The 24,628-nt window shown below is 42.2% G+C and overlaps 1 non-coding gene and 1 pseudogene across 1 annotated transcript; one reads left to right on the top strand and one right to left on the bottom strand.

The window, feature by feature from the left end:
• On the bottom strand, nt 7,223-10,615 carry Gm5578 (predicted pseudogene 5578; annotated as a pseudogene).
• On the top strand, nt 22,947-23,053 carry Gm23002. Its single transcript, XR_003956661.1, has one exon. It is a non-coding gene; the product is annotated as a U6 spliceosomal RNA (small nuclear RNA).
• Nucleotides 23,054-24,628: the final 1,575 nt, after the last annotated feature.

Here is a 24,628-nt window from a genome sequence, read left to right as displayed (position 1 = left end):
TAAATGCATTTTGCATTATGCTATGTTTAAGTATGGCCCCCATAGACTCATGTTTTTGAACAAGTCTATGGGCACCAGGGAGTGGAATGTGATGGTTTGTATATCCTTGGACCAGGGAGTGGCACCATCTGGAGGTGTGGCCTTGTTGGAATAGGTGTGACCTTGTTGGAATGGGTGTGTCACTGTGCGTGTGGGCATAAGATCCTCACCCTAGTTGCCTGGAAGTCAGTCTTCCACTAGCAGCCTTTGGATGAAGACATAGAACTCTCAGCCCCTCCTGCACCATGCCTGCCTGGATAGTGCCATGCTCCCACCTTGATGATAATGGACTGAACCTCTGAACCTGTAAGCCAGCCCCAATTAAATGTTGTTTTTTATAAGACTTGCCTTGGTCATGGTGTCTGTTTACAGCAGTAAAACCCTAACTAAGACAGCAGGGGAGGCTTTGTACAGGACTTTTTTTGTTTTATTTTGACTTTTTTTTTATTACTTGTTCCCTAAATTCTTACTTTAATATAATGTAAAGCACAGCGTGAGTTTTTAAAATCCTTTAATCTTTAAAAATTACATTTCAAAAGTCCTGAGTCTTAAAAACAAAAACAACCCAACCTAGTCGTATTAGTTGGAACTGATAAAACAAATGAAAAGGTTACATATTTTCTCATTCCACAAGGGAAAAACGGGAGAATAGAAAGATTCATATGGGAGCAATACTAAAATCCAGCTGTATTAATCCAGATGTTACAGCCCAGTATCCAGCATCTGGGAATCATGGGACATTTAGGGCATTCCTCCCTCTCTCTCTCTCTGCCATATGCAACACATGCAGTGTACCTCTTTTCAGGTTTAGTCTGACTCCACTCACTGTCTGTGCCTCACTTCAGTAGCTGGACCACAGATAGTCCTGGCATCTACTGTGTTCTGTGACACTCTTTCCATCTCATCTTCCCCAGGGTTCCCTGAGACCTGAGGGGAGGGTTTTGATTGGACACATCCTGACTAGGCATGAGTGCTCCAAAGTTGATTACTCTCTGCAGCTTGACAACCTGATGGTCTCCATATTTGCTGCTATCTACTGCAGGAGGAAGCGTCTCTGATGGTGGCTGAGCAAGGCAGTGTGTGACCTATAGCAGAATCTAGTTAGGATGCATTTTATTGCTACATTCCTTAAAAACAGAACGGGAATATTTGGTTTTCCCCTTGGTCCCTGGCCTATCTAGTCTCAGGTTCTTGGCCACCCATGAAGCACTGGGTATGAGTTCCATCTCATAGTGTGAGACTTAAGTCCTGCCCGATATTGGTTGGTTATTCCCACAGGTCTGTTCCAGTGATACCACAGCACATCTTGGATGCAGATGACCATTGTGGATGAAAGGGCTTGGGGCTCCGTTGGTGTTTACCTTTCTCCTTTGGTAGTGAGCAGAATACCTTCCAGTACCAGGAGCACTAGTCCCTAAGAGGTGAAAACTCTAGGAAAGTCCTAGCTTGACTTCTCCATGTCAGATGACTGTTCAGTGCCATGTTCGGCAATGGGGGCTTCCTGTCAGGTTATGGAGCATAACCAATACTGCAATAGGTTGGGTTGTTTGGGGGTTCCCATAGGACCCCTTTGTCCAGCAACTCAATTGGATGTAACCCATTGCCAGTCCCAAAAGCTTCATTTGGTGACAAGAGTCATCCAGTTGGGGCACTGTCTCCCTGGTTTTGGGGACAATTTCATTTAGATATTAATATTTGTATGTGTTTTAGAGTGATTCTACTATATTAAGTTGCTATACAACATCTCAAATGGCCCTGAATTTTAGCTGTCACTCTCTCTATTGCTTCCCTTGTCTCCGTCTTCCCTGTCCCTCCACATTTGACCTTCCTGTTCCAGACCCTATCCCTTATTGGTCCATAAATATATATTCTATTTCCCATTTTTATCGAAATCTGTTCCCCTTTTCTCATCTCTAATCTTATACCTAACCTGTGGTTACACAGATTGTAGACTTAATAGCTAACATCCACATATAAGTGGATATGTACCCTCTTTGTCTTTCTGGCTCTGTTTACCTAATTCAGGATGACTTTTTCTAGCTCCATCCATTTTCCTGCAAATTTTATTTCTCTTTTTCCTTTTTGAGCTGTTAAGCAGTAGCTGACTGTGTGAATATCCTACATTTCCTTTATCCGTTTATCTGTTGAGAGATACCTTGGATATTTCCAGTGTCTGGCTATTATGAGTAGAGCACCAGTGAACATGGCTGAGCAAGTGCCTCTCTAGTAGGATGAGGCATCCATTGGATATATGCCCTAGAGAGGTATCTTGGGGTAGATGGATTCCCAGCTTCCTGAGGAGCAACCACACTGATTTCCATAGTGGCTGTACAAGTTTGCATGAATGTTCACTTTGCTCCACATCCTAGCCAACAAGCGTTGTCACTTGTGTTATTCATCTTAGCCATCCTGACAGGTATAAGCTGGAATCTCAGAATAGTTTTGATTTGTGTTTCCCTGATGTTCAGAGATGCTGAGCATTTCTTTAAGTGTTTCTCAGTCATTTGAGTTTATTTTATTGAGAATTCTCTGCTTAGATATGTACCCCATTTCAATTACTTGCAGACAGGAGCCTAGCATGGCTGTCATCTGAGAGGCTCTACCAGCAACTGACTGAGACAGATGAGATACTTAGAGCCAACTATTGGAGAGAGGTCAGGGGTCCTTATGGAAGAGTTAGGGGAAGGATTGAAGAATCTCAAGGGGATGGCAACCCCCTTGACCAACAGTGTCAACTAACCTGGACCCCTGGGAGCTCCCAGAGACTAAGCCACCCAAGAGTATAATCAGGCTGGTCCAAGGTCCCCAGTACATATGTAGCAAAGGACTGCCTTTTCTGGCCTCTGTGGGAGAGTATGCACCTAATCCAGTAGAGATATAATGCCCCAGAAAAGGGAAATAGGAGGTGAGAAGGGTGGGTGGGGGAGCACCACTCAGAGGCAGAGGGGAGGAGGATGAGGTGAAGAACCCTTGGAAGGGTGACTGGTAAGGGGGGCAACATTTGGAGTGTAAATAAATAAAAGAATTAAGAAATCACCTATTTGTGTATATAGCATCACTATAAGACAGTATATCTTCATTGTTCTTTAGAAATCACCCTGAGGGTGGGCTAATACCTAGTGATTTTTTATATATATTTAATAATATCAGGAAATGCATATTAATAGCAGAAATCATTCCTTAAATTTGATCTTTGGCCTTTCCTAGAAGATCAAATCCATCATGACTTACCAGTCCATATTGACTTCTTCAGGAAGGTCACCTGCTGGTTTCTAGCTTCTCTTAACTGGTTCCTGGCAGGTAGCTTGGCCTGAAGGTGTGCCAGTCTTTCAAAGCACTAACTCTTGATTTCACCGATTCTTTATATTTTGTTATATTTATTTTACTGATTTCAGTCATGCTTAATGGGATGTCTGTATTATTTCACTTCCACAAGGCTCAAGGACCATCATGAAAGATGAGGCAGAAGACTGTAGGAGCCTGGCATCAGGGAGGATCAGAGGAAAACAGTGTCTTCTGGACATGACAGAAGTGCTGGCCTCATGATACATAGCATCTGTGGTCACCTGCACAGTGTCAAGCCAGACACACACACACACACACACACACACACACACACACACACACACACACACTCACACATGATACATAGCATCTGTGGTCACCTGCACAGTGTCAAGCCAGACACACACACACACACACACACACACACACACTCACACATGATACATAGCATCTGTGGTCACCTGCACAGTGTCAAGCCAGACACACACACACACACACACACACACACACACACACACACACACACTCACACATGATACATAGCATCTGTGGTCACCTGCATAGTGTCAAGCCAGCCAACAGTCAAGCATGGCGTGGAGAGGGTCCATGAGTCCCTACTCCTCACTGATGCACTAGGGACAGTGACTCCTGCTGGAGGGAGGGACAGTTTTCTTTAGTGGTCAGCCCCTGGGGTTATTAGTCATTTAATGTAGAAGAGATACAAACTTGGGGGTCAAAGAAGTAGAGAGAGATGTGGGTGGAATAAATAGGAAGAATATCACCAAAATACATTGTATGAAATTCTCAAAGAATTAGTAAAAAAATTTTTAAATATATTCATATATATTATTGATATAAAGACGGTTTTATTATATAGGGATCTTTTACTAAGTGACTTTAATGAATTTAGTTAACTACAATATGTCTTCCAATACTGTGGTTTTACCCATAGAACATTATCTAATTTGTCATTAATAGCTTTTTTTTCTTTAAAGCTGGCAAACTACAAAATGGGAAAAATTTATTCTAACTACAAATCCAACAAAGGGCTGGTCCAGAACTTTTTTTTTAAATGTGCTTCTTGGCTCTGTAGAACTACGAACTACCCAGACCACTTCATTGCTAGCTACCATACATAAACCTTAAATTTGACTTTGAGTTTTCATGGAATCAAGGAAAAGACAAAAACAGTAGATTTCAAATTCTTAGCAATTAACAGAAGAAAACAGTTCTTTATATGGGACATGCTTTCTCCTCTTAGGTGTTAAAAAAATGATAACTGCAAACATTAGAGGGGAGACAGATTCATTCATCTCACTACCTGAAGATGAAAGAAGTTCATCTTCCTTTGATTTTAGCCATGATGTCTTTCAGATAGTCTTAAGAATAACCATCTGGGATGCCAACTACGGTGGCTTATCCCTGCAGTTCAAGTGCTCAGGTGGCTGAAGCAGGAGGACATTGTGTTGCCTGGACCACATAGTGGGATGCTGTTCTAAGAACTAACCTAAAAGACAGAGCATCAAAGGCTGGAAACAGGCCACATTAGCACCAGCACTTACAAGCTGTGCGTTTCTCCTTCACATGTACCTTTTAAAAACTACTGTGTGTGTGTGTGTGTGTGTGTGCGTAGACAACGCACATGCCATGGCCAGCATGTGGACATCAGAGGACCACTTAAGGGAGTTTGTTCTTCACTCTGTGTGTCCCATGATCAAATTGAGATCAGGAGGGGAGAGAAGCATTTATCAGGTAGTTACACAAATTAACACAGCTACAAGAAGTACAACAGAGGAAAGGATATGGCTTTTCCAGGACTACCCATCTTCCCACACAAGTATACATACATATATATATATACATATATATCCTCCCACACAAGTATACATATATATGTATATATGTGTATATATATATATATATATATATATATATACATCCTCCCACACAAGTATACATATATATATATATATATATATATACACATACATCCTCCCACACAAGTATACATATATATATACACACATATACATCCTCCCACACAAGTATACATATATATATATACACACATATACATCCTCCCACACAAGTATACATATATATATATATATACATATACATCCTCCCACACAAGTATACATATATATGTATATATATACATATATACATCCTCCCACACAAGTATACATATATATATATACACATATACATCCTCCCACACAAGTATACATATATATATATATACATATACATCCTCCCACACAAGTATACATATATATATATACATATACATCCACACAAGTATATATATATATATATATATATATATATATATATATATATACACACACATACACACATATACATCCTCCCACACAAGTATACATATATATATATACATATACATCCTCCCACACAAGTATACATATATATATATATACATATACATCCTCCCACACAAGTATACATATATACTCATCCATAACCACATGCGTGTGCATATTTACACACACACTTTCATTTGTCAAGTTCCACAGTGTGTTGTCAATACTCAAATCACCTAACCGCCAATCTGGAATATGTTCTATATCTTGTTTTTTTCTCAGACATTTAGGTTGCTACTGGGTTTTCTAGTTATAAACAATTCTGAGCAGGAGTGCTGTGCTGTTTCTCGTGTGATTACTTTCCTAGGGTCCCAGACATGCAATAAGTACAACAGCAGCTTTGAGTAACTAACATATGGCCAGGGTTTCAGAACAGGAAGCACCAAAGTATAAGACTCCGTACAAGTCTGCTCTATGGGTGTTAAAATAATGAATATTAAGGGACAGGTTGTCATGCCCAGGTGGGGATTCGAGCAAGTACATAAGGTTTGCTGTGTGCCTCTGTTAACTGTCAAAGTGGAGGACCAGAAACTGAAGTGGAGCGTTCTGTGTAGTTACAAGAAAAATCCCAAAGACTTGGTGTTTACTCTGACCGTTTTTATATTGAGGTCCCTGACAGGCACAACTAGAGAACTCTTGTTGTGCACCCAGGCTTTGGGTAGCAGCTGGGTGCACAACCCCTGAATACATTGACATTCTGTCGCTGTTGTCATTCTGCACTAACCAAAGAAACCCAGCTGGTGTGAATGCCAGGTGAAGAGGCGGCAAGCAAGGTGCCATTCTGCTGCTGTCAATGTCTCTGCCTGAATGAAAACCCTGACAGAGATCGGGATTTTATTGTGTGTATGTGTGTGCCTGGCTTCTAACTTTGGAACTCGCAATCATCCATTTGAACTCGTAGGGGTCCACATAGCATTGTTCTCTTCTGTTTGGATCACGCAAGTACCACATCGTGAATCTTTTATGTAGCACCTGGATTTGAGCAGCCTTAATTTATATGGCTGTTAATGTCTTCTCTGCTAAATGTAGTTTTAGGCCATCTGAAATTTATTGCTAAGTAGAGAGCCTTTTAAACGAGTAATTAATTACATTTCAGTGCATGCTGGGAAGCACTGCTTCACTATGCTGCAGCCTCAGCCCCTGGGGCATTTCAGTGTTAACTATTTGAATCCTAAGACTATCTGCAAATGTTTTAATTTTGAGCATAATAAACAGAATGTTTCTGAAAGTGTGAATGTGAAGAGCCATTTGATTTCTGATTTCTGCTTCTACTACTTGACAGTGATTTTTACCTGTGTTATAAACTTGAGAGGATTTAATCCCAGCACTTGAGAGGCAGGCAGACATCTATGAGTATGAGGCTAGCCTGATCTACATAGTGAATTCCAGGATAGCAAGAAGAACACAGCCCTGTCTTAAAAAACAGACCAAAACCAACCAACCAACCAACCAACAAGCAACCAAATGAAAAACCACAACAGCAAAACAGCTTGAGGGGATCCTTTTTTTTTTTTTGTAAGTAAAATGGCTTTTATTTTCATAAATAAAAAGATAAATCATATAAACACTGTACAGAAGTAGCTGTACAGGAGCTGTCCTCGCCTGGTATGAAACACATGCAACACCAATGTCCAGTGTCATCTCTCCACAGCCTGCATGCCAATGCTTTATAGTCAGCATCCCCACAATCCCTGCTACTGCTTCGGAACCTCATGGTGCGGCGTATACGAGGCTTCTGGTGTTAGCTTTACAATCAACGAGACTGCTCATGCGATCACGTGAACATGGCCAATTATGGATTTCAACACCTGCATTTACTGCCTTTACAGAAGCGCCGGACATAGTATGTGTTTCCATTTCATGAACGGCAGTTGAGTCCACAGAAACCGCAGCGTGCCTACCTAGGTTAATGAGGGTTAGTACACAGAGCAAGTCCTACAGGCAGAGTATAAACAGGCAGCAGCAAGTACTAGTTAGTTTTGTCAGTAACTAGTTAGTTTTGTCAGTCACTGGCATTTAACAAGTGACTCTGTAGGAAGGGTGACAACGTAATAAAGTATTGTTTTCCTATAGGCAGCAAAATAAAACTTAATGCCCATTCAGTAGTTACTCCAAGTATTCTGAAAGCTACAGCTTAGATATTAGATACTGCAAGCTGTAACTCACATTTTAAATTATTTTTAAAAAAACCCTTAGTGATTATATGTAGCTTTTCAAAGGAGTATAAACTATGATATATGATTTATTGACTACTGTCTTGATTGACAGGTATAATCTCTTCATTCTTCATCATGAGATGTATATTCCTGTTTCAATACTTTATGCAGATTGATGTGTTTCTCACAGGGTGGCTAAAGGGATGCAGTGGTCTACATATGTGCCTATACACGTCTGGCACACAGTAAGTTCTCAGATACATTATTATTCCTATTATGCGAAGCAATCTGTCACCTAGAAAAGGAAGTTAACACCCCAGGAGAGCAACCAAGCAGGATACACCCACATCTGTTACTTGGTAAAGTATCACACACCCATCATTCCCAGTGTGTGGGTATAAGCAAATCCTTTAAACACATAGTTTGTGTGTCTATATCCTAACCTCTGTCACTATGGCCTAACGCCAAGCCATTCCGATAGGATACTGAAGAAAACCATGTTAAAAACACAGTGTCCACCAAAATCAGGGAACAAAGGCATTTTCTTAAAACTCTTCTAACAAAGGAATTACCAGTGTGAATCAGGACAACCTATCTTGGTTGAGTTTACAAAGGCTTTCTTTACAACATGCAACATTTTACTTCTTCAAAACACACTGCCATTCTCTTCCTCTCTCTACACAGAAGCACTAAATGCTAGTACAAAGCTTTACCCCTTAAGTAAAAAGTTCATTAGAAAAGGTACTTGTAAGAAAACCACCACTGTGTGGGTAGTGCGGGTGGAGAGAGCACGGCCCTCCGCCGCTGAGCCAGGCCGAGGGGCACAGACCCAGACTGCTGAATTCCACGTAACTTCCATATTCCTGAAGACACGATTTCCTAGTCATCATGGACTCTGGTTATGTACAGGGAAAGAGCTTGGTCTGAGGTTTTCTGATTTTAACTGCGATTCTGTTTCCCCACCAGAAGATTAAGCTAGACTCGGATCTGACAATGTGGTGATGAAAGATGAACCCATCTCTTTTCAAAACATTCTTCTGGTATCAAACAAGAAGAACAAACATTTCTGTGAAAGTAGAAAAACATGAACATGAAACTTACTATCTAGAGTTCAGAAAAGGTCCAATCCCCCACATATACTCATTAGAGGCATAAAAAACAACCCTTCCAAATGTTGTCCTGATTTAAAAAGCAGAGCCCAGAAGCAAAATCATGAAATGCCTCTATGTTAAAAATCAAGAATAAATAAATGAAAGGCCAAGTTGCTCTGAAGCTAACAATTATCCTGTGGGCTTCAGAGAAATCAGAAACGGCGAACTGAAGCCCCACAGTTTCTCTTGTGGACCAGCAGAGATTGCAGTGAGTGACAGACATTCTTATGAGACCGAGCACCCAGTGTCCTTCTGAGGTCTGATATCTGGTTCCTTTACAGGTTTCACGTCCTCTTCCGGTTTGGGTTTGACACTGTCATCCTTGGGTCTCTTGGTGAGATCAAACGCAGCCAACGCTTCCGGTGTCCAGTGAGCACTCATAGGAGGGAATTCAAAAGGCACAGGCTCTACCAGCCCATAATTTGCTTTGAGTTCCAGTTGTGGGGCTTCTGTTGGAATTTTTTGAAAGTAAATGAAGCCATTTTCTCTCTGACATTTGTCCAGGGTGTTCTTCACAAGGCTCCCAAGCTTTCGGAAGAACAAGTGTCCTGACGGCTTGGCCGTCGGCCCTGGTCCTTTGGTTTCCCCGTACTCTTTGCATAGGGCTTCTGCCTCTGCGTACAATTTTTCTGCTTCTTGGAGAGATCGGATGGCTTCTCCACACTTATCACTCGCCAACAGAGTCTGGCCATGGTAGCAATACGCATACGCTGTGTAGAAGCACATCTTCAAGTGAAGGTACTTTCTCCATTTAGCAGAGTGTGCAGGCTCCAAACTGGACAAAGTATTATCTGCTTTCTGGTAGAAGCTGGCTGTGTCGTAGGCGAGTGCAGCGATCAGTCCCGGAGCGTGCTTCAGCTCAATGGCTCGGGCGATTGTCACTTCCTGAGCCTCGGCCTGGCACTGGATAACGTAAGCATCGATGAGCCGAGCCTCCAAGTCCCGCCCCTTTTCTGCTGGTGTAAGAAGTTTGGGGATATGACTTTCCTTTAAATGTTTAAAAATCCCAGCTGCAATTTTTAGGCTTCGGTGAACTTCTTTTGCTTCATCTTCTGTTATGTTTTCTTTTCCAGCCAATCTTGAAGCATATTTTGTGTACCACAGCGCTACATTAAATCCCATGGAAATCAGTTCAAAAACAGCATCCTGCTGGGCACTCGGAACGTGTCCTTGCAATGTATCAGTCCACTTGAAATTCTGAATGTATCGTAACTTGCTTTCCTGTGTAGAGTCACCCACTGAATTTATGAAACCTTGTAAAAGAGAGAAATACAAGTCTGCCGCATTCTTCATTGTTTCTGGATTACAGCTCAAATCAGTGAACAACTCGAGGAGCCGAGTCCTGGCGGACCTCAAGTCATTGCAAATCTTTGAAGCGGGAGGACCAGTGATCATGCCATAGTAGTTAAAAGACACGGGAGCTGTAGCTTTTAATGGGTTCCTATGAAACCAATGGGTCATCTTCACAAAATGTGCTCAGTCTGTGGGAGAAGCCTGAGGTGTTGACACTGCAGGGCTTCCAGATTAGACTTCTGCAAAGCAAAGCTGAGACTCTGGTTGGATGGCTGCCAGATCTCCACAAGGTTACTGGGCGGGCTGATACAGCCCCTCCACACTCGGGAGCTCCCTGGTGCCCCCAGAGCCTACCTGTCGTCTCGCTTGAGGGGATCCTAGGGACAACAGCATGGTGAAGGCTGCCGTGGATCTGGGGGAGGCTTCTCTCGTGCACTTAGACACAGAGATCTAGAGTGGAGACTCAAAAGGGTCATGCCTGTCTAGTTCTGTTTCAAGATCATAGACGTTTGGGTTGTTGCTGCCTAGAAGTTGAAAACAGATGAATACATGTTCCCCCCCCCCCCCGCCCCCAAATCAGCTCTTGTTTTAAGCTGGTGTTGGGGTTTGCTTTTCTAAGGTGGGTTGTGAGGTGGTTCCATTGGAATCCACTTACTCTCCATTGACAGTGTATTGAAAGAGGCAGGCTTTTTAAAGGTATAGCAGAAGTTCTAATGAAGGGTAAGCTTGAAATGGAGTGGAGCCCTAAAGAGGAGTAGGGTGTTAAAGGCCCCTGTGAGCCAAAAAATCAGTTGGGGGTGAGGGTGGCAGATTTTAAACAAATGTAGCTGGGTAGAGTAGAATGTTTAAAACATACTGGAAATCAAAGCTAGACTGACCATATGTGAACTTGGACAAAGGAGACTGGACTATGGTAGCATTCTGGAACCCTTGGCATTGAGTGGCGTTGACTTATTTCACACTCTAAGACAAGGACCCATATATTAGTATAACCTTAAGAGTAACCACCAGTGGATACAAGCTGTAAGTGTTTAAAGTTCTGAAAACGGAAGCATAGCTTATAAATAACAAAGGAAGATAATTCCAATATTCAATAATATGTATGTAGATTACTACACACAAGGCTTATTTGTTTGGTGTTGGCTTTTAGACAGGGTTTTGTTTTGTAGCCTAGGCTATTAGCAAATGCATCATTCCTCTGCCTCATCCTTCTAAATGCTAGGAAGACAGATGTATGGCACCATGGCTTGTGGCTTTGCAATATTTAGGATCCATATAGAAAGCAAAACATAGGAGATGCTACCAGACAGTTTCAGTGTAGCAGTGATTGTGCCCACTAGCTCTGTGAATTCTTTTCATTTTACTATATTGGGTTTTGTTATTGTTGTTGTTGTCTGTGATACTGAGGATTAAACCCAGCGCCTAACAGAGGATTCTACCATTAGGTCACAATCCCCAGCCTTACTTCACTTTGAATTGGTGAGAACTTGTGAGAGATGGAGTTTGTATTAGCATTTATAAAGAGATGCATTTTGCATTAGAAAGGAGCAGAGAGCACTAGAAGCAGGGACAGGGCAGCAGCAGATGGTTTCTCCTTGGAGAGACACTTGACAGCTAAGTTAGAATTTGCCTTGGTGTTAATGTCATCTCCCTAGTTTCCTCTTTCCCAAACTCTGACTTTGGGAGAGTCCTTCCTTTAATGTGGTTTTGCCCCACCTGCTTTTGAGTGAAAAAAGGTCATTAGGTCATAGGTTATTAGGTCAAAGGTCATAGTCACTTGATGAATGCTGTGTAAGATCATGGTGACTGCAAATGTGCAAGAAAGAAACATCCTCTACTCTACTATGTCAACTTGACACAAGCTGGAGTTAACGTAAAAGGAGGGAACTTCAATTGAGAAAATGCCTCTAGAAGATTCAGCTGTAGGACATTTTCTTAATTAGTGATTGATGGGACAGGGCCCAGCCCATTGTGGGTGTTGTAGTCCCTGAGCTGGTCCTGGGTTCTATAAGAAAGCAGGCTAAGCAAGCCTTGAGGTACAGCACTCCTTCGTGGCTCCTGCCTTCAGGTTCCTGCCCTGTTTGAGTTCCTGTCCTGACCTCCTTTGATGATGGACAGTGATATGGAGGTATAAGCCAAAGACCCCTTCCTCCCCACATTGCTCTGGTACTTTGGTCATGGTATTTTATCACAGCAATAGTAACCCTAACTAAGACTCGGCCTCCTGTGTGACTAGTCCAGTGTATCTCTTTCTCTCACCTTGGCCTCTGCTGCTGCTTCAGTGGAATAGATCATTTACTGGAATCTGGGATGTCTTCAAAGGAAAGGACCTTTTCTATCATCGAGTTCAGCCCCTTCCTGAAGGAAGTTTCATCGAGGACTCCTACTCATAGAACTGCCTGGCAGTGTCATTCCAAATGTTTCTCAGATGAAGGCTCTAGCAAGGATGTTTTTGGAGCTTGGTGGAAAGAAGGAGTGGCCCTATTGGGATCCCCTTCCTATGATTAGGAACCTCGTTTTGAGGGCAGCATTGTTGCCTCAAAAAGCAGTGTTGAGATCTCAGTCCTCTAGCTGAGGGAACTGAAAGAAAGTGCTTTCTATGTCATGGCTTTGAGTATCACTGAAGCCAAAATTTCAGACAAATCAAAGATCTAGGTGGTCTAGTTGATCCAGGCTGGCAGTTCTATAGGCTCCTGGATGGAGGGTCTCAGGCACTATTGGCATTTTTACTAAAGGTATAGCTGCTGCCACTGCCACCGCCGTCACCTCTACCACTTGTGTTTCTATGGAAGGAATCTTAGGGTCTTAAGTTCTAGATGGAAGTTGTTTTAGGTTGAGGACATTTGACCAACTTTAAACTTCCCAAGCCCCTTCAATAAGCAAGGCTAATCCTTTGGGGATTGATCAGGTAAATTTCTGTTTCCATATCTCTATCCAGTCCATTTGTAAGCCATTCATTATCATACAGTGTCAGGCCACCTGGTCGCTGATCCTAACTGGTAGATTGCTTCCTCCCTCCTCCTCTGCCACCAGCTCCCATGGCACTCTCTTGACATCATTGAACTGTTCAACAATTCTCTTGCCCTCCCTCCAAGACCTTTGTTATTTAACCTTAGTGTGTCTTTGCTATCTGTCATCAAAAATCTAATGTGTTCTTACTCCCTTATAAACAGTTTAGATCCCATGGCCCACGGTGGCCATTCCCTTGCCTCTCACTTCCACTAAACTTGGTTGGCCCTCCTGAATGGCCTAGTCAGTCAGCTTTCCTATCAGGATTCTTGGCCTTATTTTCTGCCTGTCTCATGACTTATGTGTTTGTCGGGTAATCTACTTACGATAAACGTTGATCTGAGCTTGCACTTCCCTGCTTCAGGGCCTATGGCGAGATAGTGTTTCATGGTAGTTAGCATGTGGCAGAACAAAGCTCAAATACTAAGAAAGGGACTGGTGTCCCACAATCCTTTCCAAGGGCATTCATGATTCAATGACTGCAAGACCTACTAGGCTTCACCTCTTACAATCCCGAAACTGCCAAGATTGGAACCAAAGCATTGTACATAGCCTTTTGACAGCCTTCAAAATCCAAACCATACAAACCATGAACCTTGAGGATCAAAGTACTCCAGGAGCCTAGTCTGCAGCTTCCCCTTCATTTTTTAAAAAAATTTTATTTGTGTGTTTGTCGGTATAAATGCAGCACATGTGCACACGTTCCTCCGGAGAACAGTAGTGGTGTTTGATCAGTTCCAGGGGTTACAGGCAATTGTGAGCAGACAGACAGTGGTGCCGGGGACCTGGATCTTCTGCAAGAACGGCAAGTGCTCTGAACCTTTGAGCCAGCTCTGCAGCCCCACAGTGATCCTGCAGGGTGCGAGGTGATACTTCACTATGAGTTTTATTAGCACTTCTTTAATGACTGATGCTAAACATGTTCTAGTATGCTTCTTGGCCAGGTAGATATCTTCTTTGAAGAGGTATCCTCTTAAGTTTCTTGCTTATTTTTAAATCAGAGTATCTGCTGTTTTGATTAGAACGCCTGCTTTCTCTCTTGCCTATAATCACCACATCCTTCTGAATAATTGGATTAGCCTTCACAGTTTACCCTCAGCCTTCCACTGCTGCCTTTTCCTATTCACACTTAGCCATCTCTTAGCCCTCTCAATCCTTTCTCCTTGACTGCTTTCATCCCCCACTTCTCATCTTCACTCCCTCATCCCCTTATTGGCCCAGAGCTGCATGGATCCTCAGATAGTTGCTATGCGCCTTGAGCTTCCTTGTGGAATTCTGTACTCCTAGCTACTTCTTTGAGTGTCACCAACTTGAGGAAGCTGCCTTGTACCTTCAAGTAGTCATCTGTTCTTGACGTCTTCCCTTCTATAGAATTATACTGTCCAAGGCACTCCTTTGCCTACTTGTTCAGTATTTGGGTTTGCCATTACCTGAATGGAGCTCTGTGCTTGACAGGTCTATGATAGTATTTGGTACCCAGTAACATTCAGAACCAATTTGTTGAAAGACACATGAGGTCTGAGTCCAGAGACCTGAGCTGTGTGGCACTCACCTTTGTGTTCCCAGTGCTCTGCATAGTATCTGAGCCGAGGGAGAGTCAAAGCAATGTGGAAGGAGGCCTTGCAGAAGAAGCAAGGAGATCTTAGGTCAGGGCTCTTTGGAGAGTTTTCTTCCTTTTCTCAGTTTCTGTCTTTCTATACGTGAATGACTGGTTCCACAGAATGGAAATAATACAATTATACCTGTGTGTGAGCCACTCCAATCGCAGATTGGTGACTGCTTTAAGTGCATAGCTGTGTGTCCTCACTTAGGCTTTTGATGATCTTTGTTGTAAACCTATAGACTCTGACTGCATTTCCGTCTCTATGCAATTTCGTATTTGTCTAAATTTTACATGCCCTCACCAACTAAAAACTTACAAAAACCGTTAGGGAAGACCTAGTTTTATTTGTATAGAAGATATTTTGTGGCTTGGATTCAAATACTGAATACTTAGTCTATAGTCTTATGTCTTTGTGCCTGGACTTCATTTTACTTTAAATCCTTATGCTAACCTGCATATCTGATCCACAGATACTCATCTTTGAAGATGACTAAGAAAGTCCTGATGCTAAGAGTGATTATTCCATCTTCCTGGGTGCCTTCAAGGATTTTGTTAATAGCTTTCCTTTTTATTAAAGATTATCAGACTGCCTCTGTCACATTGAAATGCTCGGCACTGATGCATTCCTTTCTCTGGAGGTTTTGTGATGTGAAGAGCCGAGATTTTTGTTGTGGATAGAGAGCCCCGCTGTTATGAACCTGTTGATTGAGTCTCATCAGGGGACAGACAAGGGGTTGTCTGAAGGATTAGGGGGATTGTGATCCTGGAGCTGAGGAAGGAGGTCTGGATTGCTATTTGGCTATCTTGATCTTAAATTCAAGTCGTCATAAAATGTTAGAGCTTGAAATCAGTCACAAAGCCTTCCCAGTCCAGGGTTGTTAATTTACAGATGTGGCCATTCCACTCAGAGAGAGAGAGAAAAAAGGTTCTTGAAGGCTATGTGTTTGAGAAATAAAGTCAGATAGACCTGGCATTGGATCTGGACATGGGCTAGCTATTGAAGTACTAGTAAAACTGTTAATGCTTACTGTGGATCTTCACTGTCTGATGCTTCTTATTTATAGGATGTCCATCCATTTCTGTATTATAAATAGAAGTTCAGGTGAACCTGGTAGCTATCAGATTGCTTTCATTGACCTTCCAGTTGTACATGGAATGGAGGAAGAATAGCAATATCCTAATGGCATTAATTTAAATTTAAAAATATTTATTCTTAAATAGTATATAACAATGAGATATTATGAACAAAGTAGTGTTTACATTCTAAAAGAAGGACTTTTGTTGATCCTCATAACAAAGAGTTAATATTACTCTGAGGTCACTTAAGACTTGAGACTGGGGCGGGAGAGATGGCTCAGTGGTTAAGAGCACTGACTGCTCTTCCAGAGGTCCTGAGTTCAATTCCCAGCATGGTGGCTCACAACCATCTGTAATGGGATCCGATGCCCTCTTCTGGTGTGTCTGAAGACAACTGCAATGTTCTTATATATAGTAAATAAATCTTAAAAAAAAAAAAAGACTTGAGACTGCTGTCCTGCTGTGTACTCTACTCAACCTGTTTCTTTAACCTGGCTTTGAGACATGATTCTCAACCTGTGTGTTGTGACCCCTTTGGTGGTCAAACAACTCCTTCACAGGGGTTGCCCATGACCATCTGAAAACATTTAAATTATGATTCATAACAGTAGCAGGATTATAGTTAGGTATCAACAAAAATAATGTTATGATTGGGATCACTACAACATGAGGAACTGTATTTAAGGGGTCAAAGTATTAGGAAGGTTAAGAACCACAGCTTTAAGAGAACCATGTAGCCAGGTGTGGTAGTGCACACCCTTAATCCCAGCACTTGGGAAACAAAGGCAGGTAGATCTCTGAGTTTCAGGCCAGCCTGGTGAGTTATAGGACAGCCAGTGTTACCCAGAGAAACTCTGTCTCAAAAAAAAAAAAAAAACCAAACCAAACCCAACCCAACCCAGCCCAACCCAACCCAACCCAACCCAACCCAACCCAACCCAAACCAAACCAAACCAAACCAAACCAAACCAAGAAACCAGACAGCAATGTAACAATCAGTCTTACTTGCCTTGGGTTTCCCATGCAATCGACTAAGCTGGTGCCTAGGTGTAATCGTTAGTTATATACTTTTCCATACCCCTGACCCAAAATAATGAATGCGTTATGATAATCATTTGTTACAAACAGCAAATAGAGGCTGAAAGCAGTCTTATAAAAATGAATATCCAATGTAAATATCGAACGCAACATATGGATATTGCTTGATTACCAATGGTCTTTGTAATACTGCGTTATCTGGGTCATTTGGGTCAATGACCTAATCCTTTGTAAACCACTATTTCTGATTTAAAAAAAAAAGTCTTTCAGAAAAAAAAGATTTCTGATAATTATCCCTCTTTCCTTCCCTATTGTAATGCTTTCTGGGCTGTTCAATAAAGACAAAGCTGTTTGTTAGGGGTACACACACAGAGAGACACAACACACAGAAACACAAGAACAAACACAGGAACAGACTTATAAGATGACCTTCAGACAGGCATAGATTCATACTCATACAACAGCCAAACAGGATGGAGGATATGGAGAGTGAAGTAGAGAATTCAAATCCGTCTCTTGATTAAATGATACCAAGGGGAAGTGTTTTGATTTCTTTCCTTAATGTGACACTAGTGCACTATTGGAGACTGAGTTATTCACTGATGCATTCAATCTATAGTAGATTTAATATTCATTATTCACAAAACGCCAGCGTTTGTTTTCATCATTAAGTCTCCCTCCTTGCTGACAGTGTTCTCTAACCACTGGGTTCCCACCTTTGAGGACAGCCAGTGCCTCTCAGGTCTTAGTGGATCTTTTCAGAGCTATTTTATGCCTTATATTGAAGTATGTTTCAGCTTTCCCCACCTAGGCTCCATCTTGTTGAAATGCAACTCCATATCTGAGGTAAGAAAATGGATAAGAACCTGCAGAATAAAGATGTCAGAGATCTAAAACCACAACATGGGAGACTCTACAAGAGAGTGGGTGTGAGTTTGCTTGGAAGTTTCCAGACAGCTCAGACCATCATTGTAGTGTACTATCTTCCTCAGGGGGTCCACTTTTAAGTAGAGACTTGGCAAGCCACAGAAAACTCCTCACAAATCCAACCTGGATCATAAACCTCTTGATTGTCTTAATAAGTGCCAGAACAGTAAATGGCAAAATTAGTTTTAAAAATGAATATTGGATAAATGAGTACGTGAAATTCCCTCATCTTAGAACCTGGGATAGACAGATCCAGGCTAGACAGATCCTTCAAGAGCTTCTTGCCTAACCATGTGAGTAACCATGGCTGGTCAAGTCCTTACGTCTAACACTGGGACTGATGAATATCGTCTCCAAACTGTATTTCTGTGGAATGACATGCTTGGTCATGAGTGCCTCATCTTAAAGGGAGCACAGGGAGAAAGGATGGTTAGCATAGGCACTGACTGAACTTCTTTCATTCATTCATTCATTTATTTATTTATTTATTTATTTATTTATTTATTTATATTAGATATTTTCTTTATATACATTTCAAATGCTATCCTGAAAGTTCCCTATACCCTCCCTCCACCCTGCTCCCCTACCCACCCACTCCTGCTTCTTGGCCCTAGCATTCCCCTGTACTGGAGCATTATAAAGTTTGCAATACCAAGGGGCCTCTCTTTCCACTGATGGCCAACTAGGCCATCTTCTGCTACATATGCAGCTAGAGACATGAGCTCTGGGGGTACTGGTTAGTTCATATTGTTGTTCTACCTATAGGGTTGCAGGCCCCTTCAGCTCCTTTGGTGCTTTCTCTAGCTTCTCCATTGGGGGCCCTGTGTTCCATCTTATAGATGACTGTGAGCATCCACTTCTGTATTTGCCAGGCACTGGCATAGCCTCATACAAGACAGCTATAACAGGGTCCCTTCAGCAAAATCTTTCTGGAATATGCAATAGTGTCTGGGTTTGGTGGCTGATTATGGGATGAATCCCTGAGTGGGGTAGTCTCTGGATAGTCCATCCTTTCATCTTAGCTCCAAACTTTGTAACTCCTTTCATGGGTATTTTGTTCTCTATTCTAAGGAGGAATGAAGTATCCACACGTTGGTCTTCCCTGTTCTTGATTGTCTTGTGTTTTGCAAATTGTATCTTGGGTGCTCTATGTTTCTGGGCTAATATCCACTTATCAGTGAGTGCATATCTAATGACTTCTTTTGTGATTGGGTTACCTCACTAAGGATGATATTCTCCAGATACATCCATTTGTCCAAGAATTTCATAAATCCATTGTTTTTAATAGCTGAGTAGTACTCCATTGTGTAAATGTACCACATTTTCTGTATCCATTCCTGACTGAACTTCTTAAGAGAGGGAATGTCAGACAGATATACATGGTGCTTGTCCTCCTATCTTTACAGCTATTGAACATTCTAAGATTATGTAACTAGAGCCAGTGACTAGAAGTTATGGCAGCCAGTCAGCTTGGTGTGGAGACCTTTCTAACAATCACTCCAAGAGCCATGCCTCCAGGGAGATCGCATGCCAATGGTGCCCATGTGTAAACAGTGGGTGAGCACTGAGAGGTAACATTGAGGGGAGGGCTGTGGGAGAGGCTACCCCAGGGAAAGAGGTGGGGAGAACTCCCTCCGATCATCACCCAGCCAGTTTCTGACCTTGATTTAACATTCCAGTGGAGTTTCACCTTTAGTATGGCCTCTCCTTGTTTCTTTTCTTTTTCTTTTTTCTTTGCTGTATATATGAGTACACTGTAGCTGTCTTCAGACACACCAGAAGAGAGCATTGGATCCCATTACAGATGGTTGTGAGCCACCATGTGTTTGCTGGGAATTGAACTCAGGACCTCTGGAAGAGCAGTCAGTGCTCTTAACTACTGAGCCATCTCTCCAGCCCTGGCCTCTCCTTGTTAACCTTCACCGTGTCTATTCCTAGACCCCACTATTTTGTCTATATTAGAAATAATTAGGGACCTAATGATTATTGTCTACATTTTATGTTGCTTCTCTAACAAATAGTCACAAACTTAAGAGTTATAAAACTTCATAGGTATGGTATACTGTCTTCGGTTACACTAGGTTGGACACAGGGTTTCAGCAGGGGCATGATCCCTTCTGGAAGCCTTAGGGGAGAATGCTTCCCTGTCCTTTGCAGCTTTTGGACACTGTTCACATTACTAGGCTTGCAGCTGAGGCTGCTTCCTTCATCCTTAAAGCCTGAAATCGCCCGTTGGGTCCATACCACCTCACTCTAACCTCTTCAGCCCCACCTTTTTCACTTTTTATGATCCTTATTATTTATTGCTTTGGGGTCTACCTAGGACATCCAGAATAGTCTTCCTATGTTAAAGTCAGTTCCATTCATTTGCCCCCTGGTCCTAAAGTCCTCTCAACTGGGAGATTAGGGTTTGATATCATTGGGTGGTCATTATTTTGCCAACTCAGTTATGTGCTATTTCCTCTATAGAAATGTGTAACTTAAATGTTTTTTAAGTCTATTTTTAATGATGGTTTTGAAATAATTTAACTTCCCTTTTATCCCACCACTCACCAGAGATGGTGGGAAAGAAAGGATACTGGGGAAGTGGCTCTTTGGAGCAACTCAGTTCCCAGGTTAACAGCGACAGTTTGATCCACTTACAAATACTTCATGGATATACTAGCAGTCCAGTTCAATAGAATTGAGATAATAGACACAAATCAGCAGCGGTGGCACTACCTAGTGGAATCAGCCAGGCCTCGGCCTCAGCATGAGTGAGCAAGAGGGACCAGGAGGAACACCAGGAAAAGTTCTCCACGGTGTCTCTCTCAGCAAAGACTGGAGACTCACAGGCGTTACACAGCTAGCTCTACAAGCAAGCTCAGCTCAGCCTCTGTCACTGTCCATTAAGTCCTTTTGATCTCCCTCCAAACGTCACATGTCCTACACAGGTCTTGCCTCAGCACGTACATCTGTCTCAGCTGACATCACTCTGCCAATCAGCCTGTGTCCACAGAAGCAACAAACACCTACAACATGGAGTTCCGACAAATGTAGCTCAGCAGCAATGTAAGACAGACCAATACATGCACTGTTAGCAAAAACTCCTTCATCATGTGTCCTTTCACATACTTGCTTTAGTAAAACATCCTTTCACCTGTGTCCATTTCAGTTAAACATTCCTTCACGAGTTTGCCTCAGCAGAACACCCCCCAACCGACTTTCCAAAGAACCCCTAAGTTTCCACTTCAGAGATGCACCTGGAGCATCATCTGCGTTTTGATTGTGCCATTGTTCATGATCATCTGTGAGGCTGGGCTGTCCTAGCCCAGTCCCCTGTGGTCCTGTGCTGACATTTCTTTTTAAACTCCAGACTTCTATTGTTTTGGAGCTGTCTCTCTCTCTCTGTCTCTCTCTGTCTCTCTCTGTCTCTCTGTGTCTCTGTCTCTGTCTCTGTCTCTCTGTCTGTCTCTCTCTCTCTCTCTCTCTCTCTCTCTCTGTGTGTGTGTGTGTGTGTGTAAATTAAATTTCTGGAGAAGTGTGCCCATTCCTCTTGGGTCACTCCTGTCCCGTTCCATCTCTGTCATCTCCTCGGGTGTGCTGTCACCTGACTCAGGTGCAGAGGCCCAGGTTTCAGTCCTGAGCTCTTTTATGCCCCTCCTCTCAAAAGCATGAAGAACTTGAGTTGGATTAACACAGCCGTCATCTTGATTCAGTCTCAACTTTCCCTTCTCCATGAGAAGCCTGACTTCCATCTGGTCAAGACTGGCAGCTTTTAGGACAGATCAAACACACAGTGTCAGTGCCAACTTGTTTGTGTATCTGCTGTCATGCCAGAAGCTTCTGGAGAAGTGTGCCCGTTCAGCATGAGAGTGATCAGACAGTTTTTACATTTAGCATTTTCTCTGGTTGGCCAGTCAAAATCACTTTTATTCTTTGAAAATGCAGTTTGCTTTAAAACTTAATCCAGACCTTCCACTTTCTAATCACATCAAACCAACACTGAAGCCAAGTAGCCTTTTCTGGGCTTCTTTTGATAGACAGGCACGGGGCACTTCAGTCCACCTGCGCAGACACTTTGCCATTGCCCCCTGCTCCCTTACTGATAGTCACAGCCATTCTCCCTCAGGCCCTGTCACCCTTTGTCAGTCTGGAGAACAAAACAGATAAGAAAGAGTTGGGCAGGCCAAAGATTATTGAGGGAATGTCTGATGGACAAGGGGAAGGGGACATGGTGGCATATGCCTATAATATGCCCTTTGAAGGTAGTGTATCAGGGCCAGCCTGCACTACCTGGACTCTGTCCCAAAGAACCAAAATAGAGGGAGCAAGAAGAACTTTAGAGGACATCTGGACACCTGTGAGAACATAGGAACAGGGAGGCTTAGGCAGGAAGTATCCTGACCTGGTGGAATGAGAAAATTTTAGCTAGCTCAACAGAATAAAGGCTGGTGACCATTAGAGGAAGCTTTCTGGTCCAAGATCGAAGTGACCTGTTTTACATCTTTATCTGTGGCTTCTCCAGCGTCTCCGAAAATCCCCACTGAAAGGGAGGTGTGACCTGGTCACCATAGTGAGTGAGTGTGTGTGTGTGTGTGTGTGTGTGTGTGTGTGTGTCCGTCCGTCCTCCCTGTGGCCCTGATAACTGCTCATCCAAGTAATTTCTGACAGAATAGAATGTCCTGGGCAGGGATGCTGGGCAAGCTGCTGTGAACTCTGACATTTAGTCCAGTACATTTTCTAGGGTCTTTTACAGAACGTGCAGTTCTTAGCAGCAGGAACATAGAAGGCCGTAAGTCATATTCTGGTTCAATATCTGTAGGGAAACCTGTAAGTAGGCAGTTAATTAAAACAGCTTTGTACCAGATGTGGTGGTGTATGCCTTTAATTCTAGCCTTAAAAAGGCAGAAGCAGGTAGATGTTTCTGAGTTTGAGGCCAGCCTGGTATATGTAGTGAGTTCTAGGGCTATACAGTGAGGCTCTGTCTCAAAAACAAACAAGAGTGCTCACTTTGGCAGCACACATACTAAAATTGGAACGATACAGAGAAGATTAGCATGGCCCATGTGCAAGAATGACATGAAAATTCATGAAGCGGTCCATATTTTTACATAAACAGGACCCAACTTTTTGCTGCTTACAGGAAACACACCTCAGGGAAAAAGACAGACACTACCTCAGGGTAAAAGGCTGGAAAAACAGTTTTCCAAGCAAATGGTCCGAAGAAACAAGCTGGAGTAGCCATTCTAATATCGAATAAAATCAACTTCCAACCCAAAGTTATCAAAAAAGACAAGGAGGGGCACTTCATACTCATCAAAGGTAAAATCTTCCAAGAGGAACTCTCAATTCTGAATATCTATGCTCCAAATGCAAGGGCATCCACATTCATTAAAAAAAAAAAAAAAAAAAAAAAACTATAGTAAAGCTCAAAGCACATATTGCACCTCACACAATAATAGTGGGAAACTTCAACACCCCACTCTCATCAATGGACAGATCCTGCAAACAGAAACTAAACAGAGACACATGGAGACTAATAGAAGTTATGAAAAAACTGGATTTAACAGATATCTACAGAAGATTTTATCCTAAAACAAAAGGATATACCTTCTTCTCAGCACCTCACGGGACCTTCTCCAAAATTGACCATATAATTGGTCACAAAACAGGCCTCAACAGATACAAAAATATTGAAATTATCCCATGCATCCTATCAGATCACCACGGACTAAGGCTCATCTTCAATAACAACATAAATAAGAGAAAGCCAACAGTCACATGGAAGCTGAACAACATTCTACCCAATGATACCTTGGTTAAGGAAGAAATAAAGAAAGAAATTAAAGACTTTTTTAGAGTTTAATGAAAATGAAGCTACAACATACCCAAACGTATGGGACACAATGAAAGCATTCCTAAGAGGAAAACTCATAGCTCTGAGTGCCTCCAAAAAGAAACTAGAGAGTGCAGACACTAGCAGCTTGACAGCACACCTAAAAGCTCTAGAACAAAAGGAAGCAAATACACCCAAGAGGAGTAGATGACAGGAAATAATCAAACTCAGGGCTTTAATCAACCAAGTGGAAACAAGAACTATTCAAAGAATCAACCAAACCAGGAGCTGGTTCTTTCAGAAAATTAACAAGATAGATAAACCCTTAGCCAGATGCACTAGAGAGCACAGGGACAGTATTCTAATTAACAAAATCAGAAATGAAAAGGGAGACATAACAACAGATCCTGGAGAAATCCAAAACACCATCAGATCCTTCTACAAAAGGCTATACTCAACAAAACTGGAAAACCTGGATGAAATGGACAAATTTCTAGACAGATACCAGTACCAAAGTTAAATCAGGATCAGGTTAATGACCTAAACACTCCCATATCCCCTAAAGAAATAAAAGCAGTCATTAATAGTCTCCCAATCAAAAAAAAAAAAAAAAAAAGCCCAGGACCAAATGGGTTTAGTGCAGAATTCTATCAGACCTTCAAAGAAGACCTAATTCAAGTTCTCCTCAAACTAGTCCACAAAATAGAAACAGAAGGTAGTCTACCCAAGTCTTTCTATGAAGCCACAATTACTCTGATACCTAAACCACATAAAGACCCAACAAAGATAGAGAACTTCAGACCAATTTCCTTTATGAATATCGATGCAAAAATACTCAATAAACTTGC

The sequence above is a fragment of the Mus musculus genome, chromosome 6 (genome assembly GCF_000001635.26).
Source record: "Mus musculus strain C57BL/6J chromosome 6, GRCm38.p6 C57BL/6J".
Classification (NCBI taxonomy): Eukaryota; Metazoa; Chordata; class Mammalia; order Rodentia; family Muridae; genus Mus; species Mus musculus.
This window is presented reverse-complemented; position numbering and strand designations above follow the sequence as displayed.